Here is a 12,793-nt window from a genome sequence, read left to right as displayed (position 1 = left end):
TCTGTCTTGCAGGGCAACAGGAAAGACAAGAAGGTAATGGGGACGGTGGACTTTTTATGCACCCCCTATGGGAGAGAAGCTTGCACTTCTTTTTTAACAGGCTGCACTGTGTCCCTGTCTCGGGGGTTGGCCACTCTTACCAAAAAAGAACTGTGATGAGGAAGAGGAGTGTAGAATTTTATATCTTGGGCCAAGTCAACAGGCAATTTTCGGTATCATTACAAGACAGTGCTAACGATCTCCTGCATTGCTACCAGCCTGGCTTCAGGTCACACTGCAGTGTGAGGACCAGAACCTTGCACATCGTAGCTGATGCCCCCCCTGACCACAGTAGAAGATGACTCCTGCTTCCTGAGATTGCTGGCCCTCTCAGCTGCCTTTAGTCCAGTCCATCATCCCACTCTCATGGTAAACAGACATAATATCGAAAAAAATATCGACTGGACAGAATATCGAGTTTTTAATATAGAATGGACAGAATATCGAATTGCCAAAATACAGTGGTGAAGAATATCGAAAATCAGGTAAGAAATATCGATTTAAATAATATAGAAGTAAGTCCACCATCCCACTCTCATATGCACCCTTGAGTATCTATTAGGGTTCACCAATAATGTCCTTCACTGGTTCCCCTCCTACCTTTCCAACTGATCCCCCAGAGCTCCATATTGTCTTCTGTCATCTTTATCCTTTACATGGAGCCACTTGGTGCTCCACTCACAGACAGATTAAAGTAAACAGAAAAGGATGGCTGAAATTGTCAAATTTATTTCCTCAGCTAGTAATTACTCGGGCCGCATCCTTATCTATTGTTATTTTGTACACCATGACACCTCAATTTTTACCCAGTTACATGCAAATCGGCCTTCACCCTGCTTCAATGGGAACAGACCTGCCCAAACTGTCAAGCCAGGTCCTCTCTGAACTGGAACACAAGCAACCCAGGATGGGTTTCACACTTTTTTTTGGAAATTTGATATAACACAAACTTGACCCAAAGGTATCAGAGCACTTTAGATGAACACCAGTTGCATTACCTAATGACACTTTCATTTTTCTTAGTCCCGGGGAAATGTAGGGGCACATGCATCAAGCTTTTTACCGGTCGCAAATGGTCCAATACGCAGAAACAACCCATTTGCGACTGGTAAAAAGGCATTTCTGATGCATCAAACCAAAATGCATTTGCAAAACAATTAATCGCAATTTTTGCGATGACCTATTTTGCGAATGCATTTAGGGAATCGCAATTTGCGACTCCCTAAATGCAATCCAAGAAACATTTGAAAAATGCAACTTTGCATTAAGGATTCGCAAATTACCATCAACTTCAAGTTGATGGTATCTTCCAAATCCTGAGAAAAATGCAAAAAATTGCATTTTTCAAAGTGCCATGTGGCCCACCCACATGCCCTCAGGGCATGTGTGTGCGCCACATGTGCGCACTTGCCTGTTTTGGTTGTGCATCAGGGGGGCCTTAAGGCCCTGCCACCCTAGAAATTGCATTCATAATGTGCAATTACCTATTTGGTAATCACAAATTGCAAATGCTTTCCCATTCCTTCCTATGGGCTTCAAGGCCTATAGGAATGAACAGGAATGGATTCCCTAATTGCGAATCGCAATTTGCGATTCGCTATTTACTATTTGGGAAGGTGTAGGAATTGCTATTTTTTTTTGCCATTTCTACATCCATAAGGAATTGTGACTTCTAAATAGAGATTCCTTAAAAATCGCTGTTAAGGAATTGCAATTCCTTATCTTGATGCATGTGCCCCTGAATTTTTTGCCCAGAATCAAAGGATGTTGTGTGTCGTTGCCAAGACTCAAACCCCGTTCCCCAGATTTGAGGTTGACCGCCCTAGCCATTAGACCACATCCTTTCCCCTAGGTGTGGGCTCATCAGCCGATTATAGAGCAGTGTGCACAGGACCCATGTCTGGGCATACCCATTCCACTTAGCGCAACACATAAAAGTATACAGGAAATGATGCAAACAGTGATGGATGCAATACTTGATTTAACTCTCACCCACTGATAATTACTAGGGCCACATCTAAATCCTTTGTTATTTTGCACACCATGCCACCTCCCTTTGAACCCAGTTATATGCAAGCCAGTCTTCAATTTGCTCCAAAGGGAACAGTCCAAACCAAACTTCCAAGCCAGATCTTCACTGAACCAGAACATAGACAACCCAGTACTGGTTTTACCCTTGTTCTTTTATTGTTTGAAGTGCAATGTGTAAATACTTTACACATTGCCTCTAAATTAAGCCTGACTACTTTTTAATTCCGCTGGCAGAACTGGAGTAATTTAGTAATTCTGTGTTACTCTTGTAATGTAAAATGACTCATTATCATTAATTCCGACTGTCTGCCGGTAAAATTAAATCACAATAATGGTATTCAAAAAGGTCTTAGAGGGACCAGTTCCCTCTATTTTTAAAAACCACTGCAGATTAATCTTTAATCTGCAGTGATTTTTAGCATAGAGGGACCTCTCCCTCTTCCAGCCCTGTTTAAGTTCCACTGCAGTGCACATACCCTTTGGTGCCTTACAAAAGGGTGTAAGGGCACCGAGGGGTATGCACTGAAGTGGAAACCCTTTGGTGCCCTTACATACCTATGTAAGGGTACAGAGAGGTATGCAGGGCATTGGAGTGCACTGCATACTCCTCGATGACCATACATAAGTATGTAAGGGAACCGAGGGGTATGTACTGGAATCCAACACTTTCCCTACTGTTGCACAGACTGTATTGGGATTAGTAAATTAAACCCTTCGAAGGCCAGCGCTCTCCCTACTGTTACATAGACTGGAGTGCGACTAGTAAATTCCACCCCTCTGAAGTCTGACACTTTCTCTACTGTTGCTCTGACTGCAGTAGCCATATGATAGGGTAAATCCTATGAAGTTCAACACTTTCCCTGTTATTGTGGACACTGAGGGGTCGATTCCGATCCGGGTCGGACAACTCTCCGAGAGCTGTTCATAGCCTTACCTTGCGACCGACACGTACCCGGAGCCGGTCCGTCCTGTTGATTAAGTACGATGCGCATAACTGCCAAAAACCCGACCGACACGTAGGCTGTGATTCAAGCTTCACTCTCAGTCCGAGCCGTAACTCCTAATGCCGAACCGAGTCGCCCGCAAGCAGTATCCATAGCAGTTTCCGCCCGGACAAGTACGATGCGTACTTCCCACGTGCCGGACGGGTCGCCACCTACGGCAAATCACAGCATCTGGAAAAGAAGCATATCAGCTACGATTCGCACCAGAACTCAATCCATGGCTACGAGATGGACCAGCTTGCAACGGGTACGAGACAGAGCAACAAGCAGCATGTACGAGACAAACACATGAATCCCATTGTGCAGGTCATACCAGTACTCTACATCTATGACCGGATCAGGAACAGACGCGGACGGCGCAGACGGTAATTCAGACACCTACCACACAAACAATCGACACGTACCCGCAAAATGGCACACACACACACAGGATCCATATCCTGGCCACAAACAACAGGCCACCATAGGGGTTGTATGGCCAGCACCACTACCACCCCCACCCATAGGGCTTATGTTGCCCAGCACTCCTGCCACCCCCACCCATAGGGGACCTGTTGCCCATCACTACTGCCACCCCCACCCATAGAGTTCATGTTGCCCATCACTACTGCCACCCCCACCCATAGGGGACCTGTTGCCCATCACTAATGTCACCCCCACCCATAGGGCTCATGTTGCCCATCACTACTGCCATCCCACCCATAGGGGACCTGTTGCCCATCACTACTGCCACCCCCATCCATAGGGGACCTGTTGCCCATCACTACTGCCACACCCACTCATAGGGTTTATGTTGCCCAGCACTCCTGCCACACCCACCCATAGGGGACCTGTTGCCCAGCACTCCTGCCACCCCCACCCATAGGGGACCTGTTGCCCATCACTACTGCCACCCCCACCCATAGGGGAACTGTTGCCCAGCACTACTGCCACCCCCACCCCTAGGGACTATGTTGCCCAGCACTCCTGCCACTCCACCCATAGGAGACCTGTTGCCCAGCACTAATGCCACCCCCACTCATAGGATGTGTGATGCACTACACATCCATCATACACCAACATTATGTAATCAGCAAAAGACCTCCGCCCTAACATCATGACAACAGTGTGTAATCTGTGACAAATACCCACAAGAGTGATCATGACTTCGAACATACAATGTAACTACCATCACATGTGTGACCAAAAACTGAGTGTGGCCTACACAAGGCAAGCATCACTAGCACTGTGGCAATGTAAAAATAACACCCCCTCACTGTGTAGAACAAAAGTTAAGTGTGGGGTTCCAAACTGCGGCAGATGTTGAGGATTGAGGATTGTGGTGATGGGGTCTAAAACCCCCCTCATCACAGTGACCAAAGCTGCAAATGCCAAACAGCATGTATGATTCCTGGTCCCAACACATGAAACACTTTTGGGCCAAAGTAGTGGTTGTGTCCCATACCCACAGAGATGTGGTGAGGCTAACAGTGCTGTGATAACCTAACATACTCTCGGCCATGGGCAGACAAGCACCACTCATGGGGGCTGACAATGCATACAGTGTACAATGATACAACCGCAGAAGTGACCATCACAAAGCATACACACATCTTGAAAATAGACACACAACTCAAATCAACCTGTGTAGACTGTAGGCCACAAACTCCCATTCCATGACAGCAATGGCACCTAACAACCAGGATGAATGTGCAGAATGATGTGATATGACTCACAGGGATAGCAGGAAAAAACACAAAAACAACATCCAGACAATGGCCCACAACAGCAATACCAATGCACTGGTGAAGATGCACAAACAGGCAACCTCACAATGCACATCTGACACAACATGTGTGTGTGTGCGTGTCTCAGTATCCCCAGGCAACTACACAACACATGAGGGGGGCTGAACCATAGTGACACAGATGTGGACACAGTGCCATACAAAAGTAACCCATCAATGGGCCCCCCTTAGTGGGCAATCAGGCATTGTGAGATGAGAGGGAGCACAACAGACACATGTGACACAAGCTGGAATAAAACAATCTAACACAGCAAGAGACTGACACACAATAGCACTACACCCAGGGACCAGACATTGGGGTGACACAAGCATGCATGACACCTCCACTGTGATGACAAAGGTAGATGTCGTACAAACTGGGAAACCCAGCCATGTGTCCTGTGCCACAAACATACATCACACCTACACAAACACAAACACAAATCACTCATCATGGCCCGTCATCCATGGACAAACGGGAGCTAGGGGCCCATTTATGCAAACATTTACATCAGTCCACCCTCAACACCACACACCCTGAACTGCAACAATGTGCATCTGTGAAGCCCACATGGACAGGTGACATTGCACATGCACCCATGACAAACACAGGAATATTGGGAGGAACTAAGGTGGCACAGACTCATCACACAAGGACAGTTTACAACCCTGCTGAATGACAGACATACTGCACAGTATGCGGTACATGGCCATGACGTCAAAGAGGGGGGGGACACATCAGTGGCACTAACCATCTGACCAGGTGTGGAGGAGCAAGTGGTAGGGGGGAGGGCCTCAGCATTTTGGGGATGGTGTACCCGGGGCAGGGGGGAACCCGGGGCAGGGTGTGGCGGGGGAACCTCTGGAGGGGTGGCCTGGGGGATGGAGGACGGAGACTTTGCCTTGGAGCTGCATGGCAGCGGTGGGATCTTGTTCTTCCGGCTCCGGGGGACTTGCGGGTGGGGGCCTCAGTCTGACTGCGCCTAGGGGAGGGTGTCCGGGTGTGAGGGGCACTCCCCTCTGTGTGTGGGGACTTCCTCTTCCCCTTGTAATCTTGATCTGCTGGGTCGGTGGGGAAGAGGCCAAGGTCGCAGAGGAAGAGCTTCTGTGGAGATGGGGTTGCAGGTGAGGCAAGGGAAGGGGGCTGGGAGGGAGACGTTTCAGAGGACTGCAGAGTTGTTGTGGAGGACTGTGTGTGTGTCTGCAAACCAGCCCCTGTGAGTATGGTATCAGTCCCCTGCGCTTGCTTGTGTGCACGTCTAGCCCTTGGTTTGGGTGTTTGTGTGCTGCCCGTGTCTGTGGCTTTGTGAGAATGTGCAGGTGTGTGTGTGCTTGGGAGAGGTAGGCTGCTAGGAATCGTGAGTGGTGCAGGGGTAGGAGGGGTGCAGGACTGATGGAGGAGGGACACTACTGCCGTCAGAGAGGAGGCCACGGACTGATTGGTCCTCTGTAGGGCAGACATGCCCGATGAAATGCCCTCCATGAACCACACCAGTTGCGTCAACAGAGTGGTGTGTGCATGGAAGACACTCAGCATCGATGTCTGCCCCACATGGATCTGTCTAAGTAAGTCCACTCAGGGCAGCAGGGGACACAGGTGATGGGGGTCGCGGTGCCTGGCACAAAGGAGACATGCTCCCGAACACGGGAGCCTCCACGGACCTCTGGGATGGGAGCCGATGGGAGGGTGGTGATGGTGGTGGTGGGGCGGTGACGGGGACAGCCTCACTAGCTGGGGTTTGGTGGCTGCTGACACCCGCCTCCTCAAGGGAGTCATCCTCCGAGCTGCTTTGGCCCTCAGCTGGGGGGGATAGTGCTGACGACTCCTCGGTGTGGCTCCACTCACCCTCTGTGCCACTGGGTCGCTCCGACTCCTCTCCTTCTGTCCCTGTCAGGCTCTGTGGCTCCTCCTGGTCCGTTGAGCTGTCCCTTCCTGTGGCCGTGGATGTATCTGGATAGGAATAGGAAGAAAGAGAACAACCTCAGTCACCTGCACTGACTGCACACACCACAGTGAGTACATCACATCACAGGGCAAGCCCTGGCATCATCAGCTGAACACTGCTCAAAGTGCCAACACTGTTTAGAATAAGCCAATTGTAATTCTCAACATCAACCATGGCACACATATCCCTCCTTAACTTGCACCCATATGTCTGTTGCATGTTGGATGCTAATACCCCAATGCCCCGAAATGCACCACCCACACATTATTTGGACATGCAAGTGAACATGTAGGAGTATGTCACTATACACACAGCACATCTCTTGCCACTGACTCAGTACAGGTGTCCGGATGAAGGGATAGGCAGAGACTCATTTCACATGCTTGTGATGCATGCCAGTGACACACACTATGATGTTCTCTTGTCCTTATAGTCAATGCCATAATGGTGTGCATGGTGCACACTTGAACACAATGCAGGATCACTCATAGCAAATTAAATGCCATGGCACTGGCATGCCTGGAAAGTCAGTCAACACTGTCTCCTGTCACAGGGGCAGGGCATCCAGACAACAACAGTATGCACTGTGTCACAATCATAGCTCAGGGGTAAAGCTAACTCTGCAGATGACAAGTGCACTTGCCCACCCTCTGCAAACAACATATCCAGGACCCAGAAGACCACACATCATGCAAATCAGACATATGAGTCTCTGCAAACACAACTCCATGTACATTAGCACATCACAGTCTGCCGTGCATGTAACCCAGCTGCCTGAAGTACACAGTTGCATACACCATTGTGCGCTGTCAGATGATCACACACCTATATGTCACACAAGTCTTGTTGATGAATACAGGCCCCAGCTAGGCCCGCAGGACACAAGGGTTCGCTCTCCTGTAATGGAATCTATAAGGAAGTTGGCACGGAAACTGCAAAGTACAAAGACAGCATTTATTAACCCTTAAGGGTGGTCCTACAATCCACACAACACTCTTCAGTATTGCATAGAGTAGCACAAAGAACCTTCGTACATGGTCCCCTTTTATACACAGTAGAGGGGCTCATAAGTGGGTGGATACAACATGAAGACGAAGAACATTACCATTTATGGTCATTTTCGATACTGAATCAATATGTGGGCGGAGCTAACGCACTCCTTTAGCCCGCGAAAACATGGTCAAGCAAGGCTAACTGATAACAGATGTGGTCAAGTCTGGGCATGTGCCAGATGGACAAAGGAGCTATTTATAGACTGTTACTAGGCAGATTACAAGAGCAACTAACACAGAGGTTGGACTCTTCTCGTGGGGAACACGTGGAAGCATGACAATACAAAATGGAGTCCAAGCTTCGGTCAACATAACAGAGAAAACACGATCTATAAAAGAGGAATTAATGTCTTTAGTAAATGCTTAATCACATCGTTGTTTCAATTTACAACAGACGACCCTTTCAGCATTTACTGAAGACATCCGGTTTGTTAGGATAATCATCATGTATGTCAATTGTCATCATTCCTTCAACTTCTTTAGCTAAACGTTTTTGGTGGGCAACATCAGCAATAGCTTTCTTATCAGGGATACAGAATGATACACATAATGAGCAGAGCAAGGGACCACACTGAACGCAGATACAGCACGAAAACAGAACCGCCACAATAATGCAGAGACCAGTTAGAACCTTCCATCCCCAGGCGGTAATTAACGCCCAAAACCATCCAGAAAAGGACCAAGTGCCGTTTTCTGTATGGATCTCAGCTGCAATTTTATGCAGTTTATTGATGGCATTATAAACTGATGGCGTATGATCAGGGATAAACACACAACAGCTACTTCCAATAATTTTACATGCTCCTCCTCTGTCAGCTAGCATAACGTCTAATACCATACGATTCTGCAATGCAACAATTCTAGTAATCTGCAATTCCTCCGTAAGATTCCCAAGAGCAGCAGCAGTCTGATTTGTCACAGCTTCTACCACTCTTGTTAATCTTCGGATCTTCCTACTGTTCAGGGCAGCTCCAACAAAGAAAAACAGGCCTAAGTTAAAATCAATATACTGTTGCAGACTGGTGTCAGTCTGATCTACATCGTCAATTGATAAAGTACGTTTATACCTATTTACAGTCACATTATTCAATAATTTCAAATCCTTATGATAAGATGCGGGAGCTAGGAATACAGGAGGTAATAGAAATGATACATAGCATACCCCAGACCACCCAGCCGGCAGACGGTAATAACCTTTATTTCCACACACAAAGTACGTATTATGGGAGGCTAAGAAGGTACTATTGTTCAACCCATCAATATTCAAAACAGTAATGCAATCACTGACACCAACAGGGATGAAACCCACACTCTGGACACACAGGTCCGCTTGCGCTTGTGCTACTTGAATCATAAATTTGTCTTTTCCCACAGTGTCTCTTGTGTTCGTGAAGATGTAGGGAATGGATTCATTGTCTGGTCGGTACTCTTCCCACTCCCAAATTGTCCCATTCGCTTGTGGATACCCATTTTTGTCTTGATGGCATTCTTTATTAAGTCTAAAAAGCAATCGTCCCACTGTCGGTTTTCGAGTGGCAAAAAGCAAAGTATACCATGCTCTACAAGAGCCATTATGAGAGAAAGGAAGTGGTATAAATGGCGTTCCTCCTTTCTTCTGATGAGCTGGCATCATCCCACATATCCAACAGTTCGTAGCATTCGTAGCAACGTGGGTATGATGCAGCATCTGGATGAAAGTGTTATTCAAGTAAGATTGTCGATGCTTCAACTCTTGATACGGTAATGTATAAAAGTAGTGCTCCTCAGGCACCGGAGTTGTCAACACAAGAATCTTCCGAGCGGGAGTTACATCCTCCACAAACCATGTGGTTATCCCAACAAGGGCTACTGTCAACATGAACCCTAATGCGCAAAGGATTTTCTTTTTCTCCATATCAAAGCAAAAATAAAACCCAATATCTTCCTGAAACTAAAAGTCTGTCAGAACTCTTCCCCTTGGGCAGCGGTTGATTTCTTCACCAGCGGGCCAAGACGGGTGTCGCTACACTAATGCAGGGCTGATCCCCCCCCCCCCCTTGCCTCATCGGCTCTCCGTTTCACTAACCCAAGGGCCGTTCTGACAGTATGTCCCGGTACTGGAAAACTCACTTCCTTGGTCGAAGATGATATCGCCTTCCTCCAGGAGTCGCGTGGTCCGGAAAGAGCTCCTCAGTGGCGTTTGGCTCCGCAGCACGACCTGTCTCTGCAGCCAAAATGTCTCGTTGATCGGTCAGCACGGCAGGTTCCACCAATCCAGGCGGCACCTTCCTACAGTGCAGGGAGTGGATCCAATTCTTTCTGTTGGAGACTCGCACAGCCGTCCTCGTTGCGAGGAGGACCTGCTCAGGGCCCACCCATCTCGGCCCCAAGCTGTTCGTTCTGTCGAAGACTTTCACCATGACATGGTCACCAGGCCGGAGACCATGTCCTTCGCCGGTAGACCGATCAGGGAGCGCCTCTCGGACCTGTTGATGGATAGAAACCAAGTTATCCGTTAACTGTGCCAGATAATCGCTCATCATTACACAAGGTACATCATACACAGCCTTAGGTCTTGGTGGACCCCAAATATTCCAAAAACGATCTCATATGGCGTAAGGCCAGTTCGAGAGTGCGGTACTGATCTAATTGACAATAACGCCAGTGGCAGAGCGTCTGGCCAAGTCAAAGACGTCGAAGCTTGAATTTTGGCGATCTTAAGCTTCAGTGTACCATTATACTTCTCAACTAAGCCTGCAGACTGAGGGTGAAACACGGCGTGGAACTTCTGAGTGATGCCTAGGCCCTTCAAGACATACTTTATAACATCCGCTACAAAGTGAGGGCCATTATCACTCCACAGAAGTCTACAGACGCCATATCGAGGGAAGAACTCTTTCAGCAGCAGCTTCGCAGTAGTCATTGCAGTATTGTCTTTCGTAGGGTACGCTTCAACCCATTTGCTGAAGGCGCAAACCACTACTAGAACATACTTCAGATTATTACAGCGCTCCAGCTGGATGTAATCCATCTGCAGAACCTCAAAGGGTGCAGTGGGTGTCACAAATCCTCCTGCTGGAGTTCGAGTACCTTTTCCTGGGTTATACCTCAGGCAGATCATACAGGTCTGCACCACCCTCTTTGCTGTGCTAGCAATCTCTGGATGCTCCCAGACTTGGGTAAGCAATTTCACAATTGCGGAAGCTCCAACATGTGCTAGCCCATGTGCCATCTGAACCATAGGTTGTACAAAGGCCGTGGGTAATTTCCATCTATCCATCTGCTTATTTCTCCAGCAACCCTCGTCATCCAGTTCTCCCTCGCTATCCCATTGTTCCCGCTCTTTGTCAGAAGCGGTCCTTTGCATTTCTCGCACTTCCTCCTTCGCATCATGCCATCTCTCCACCTGTGACTTCACTACATACATGGCAGTAGTACCGGGCTGCATCGCAGTCTCCCGTGCTACTCGATCCGCTAACGCATTCCCTTCTCCAACTTTATCAACCACTTTCCTATGGGCGCTACACTTAACGATGGCAATTTTCTTTGGGTATGTCAATGCAGTTAAAAGATTATGAACAAACTCTCCATGCATTATCTGTACTCCATGTGACGTTAAAAACCCTCTCTCCTTCCAGAGTAGGCCGAAGTCATGCGCTACTCCGAAGGCATAGCGGCTTTCTGTATAAACATTCACACATAGTCCTGTACTGAGCTCACATGCTCGTGTTAATGCTATCAGTTCCGCTGCTTGAGCTGATTTCTGTGGTATGCGTGCTGTCTCCACTATCGTTTGTAATGTGGTAATTGCATATGCTGCTGAAGTCGTACCATCTGGTAGCTTCAGACAGGATCCATCCACCCATAGTTCTCCATCTACATCTGGAAAGGGCGTATCCTGGAGATCAATACGACCCTTTGTTTGTTCCTCAGTCACGAGAATACAATCATGCGCTTTCCGCGCCTCAGGCTGGGTTTCGGGGTATGGCAACAATGTTGCCGGGTTTAACGTTACGCACCTTTTCAACGTAATATGAGGAGCCAAAAGCGTCAACTCATATCCCGTTAAACGGGCACTGGTCAAATGCTGCGTCTTTGTTTGATTAAGCAGGGCATCGACAGCATGGGGGACTAATACCAACAGCTTATGAGATAACACAATCCCCTCGCTTTGGCGTATTGACACAGCTGTCGCCGCAACCGAGCGAAAACACCCTGGTAATGCTCGGGCGACAGGATCAAGTACAGCTGAAAAATATGCACATGGGCGCTGCTTATCGCCGTGCATCTGCACTAAAACTGACAATGCACATCCATCTTTCTCATGCACATACAACGAAAAGGGTTTTGCATAATCAGGGGTTCCTAACACTGGTGCTGAACAAAGGGCCTGTCGTAGTTGCTGAAAAGCAGTATCACACTCATCTGACCAAGGGATTGGGATAGGCGTGTCCTTTGTCAAAAGGGCTAACAATGGCTTAGCTATGTGCGAAAACCCCAATATCCACTGTCTACAAAAAGAAACAAGGCCCAAAAATGCACGCACATCCTTCTGTGTGGATGGTCTCGGTGTATCCAAAATTACTTGGATACGATCCGGTGTGAGTGCACGTCCCTCCTTAGACAAAAGGTGACCCAGATAAGTCACCTTTGGTCTACAGAATTGCAATTTCTTCCTAGATACCTTATGATTGCGGGACGCTAGAAAGGAAAGTAAGGATAACGTACTTTTTTCACACAACTCCAGGGTGTCAGCCGCCAGCAAGATGTCATCAACATATTGAATGAGGGCGACCCCCTCGAGCAGAACAAAGGAATCCAATTGTCGTTTCAAAGCCTGACTGTAAATGCTAGGGCTTTCTGTATAGCCCTGGGGAATCCTACAGAAACGATAAGATCTATTATTCAATGTAAACCCAAAAAGATATCGGCTATCAGGGTGAATGGGAATGGAAAAGAAAGCATTTTTCAAATCAA

At 47.9% G+C, this 12,793-nt stretch overlaps 1 protein-coding gene across 1 annotated transcript in view; it reads left to right on the top strand.

The window, feature by feature from the left end:
- Nucleotides 1–12,793, top strand: part of LOC146813687 (solute carrier family 22 member 7-like) — a 217,197-nt gene that overhangs the window by 190,239 nt on the left and 14,165 nt on the right. The window lies entirely within an intron of this gene.

The sequence above is a fragment of the Triturus cristatus genome, chromosome 6 (genome assembly GCF_964204655.1).
Source record: "Triturus cristatus chromosome 6, aTriCri1.1, whole genome shotgun sequence".
NCBI classification, from domain to species: Eukaryota; Metazoa; Chordata; class Amphibia; order Caudata; family Salamandridae; genus Triturus; species Triturus cristatus.
The sequence above is the reverse complement of the archived record's forward strand: the minus strand, read 5'-3'. Positions and strand labels throughout refer to the sequence as shown.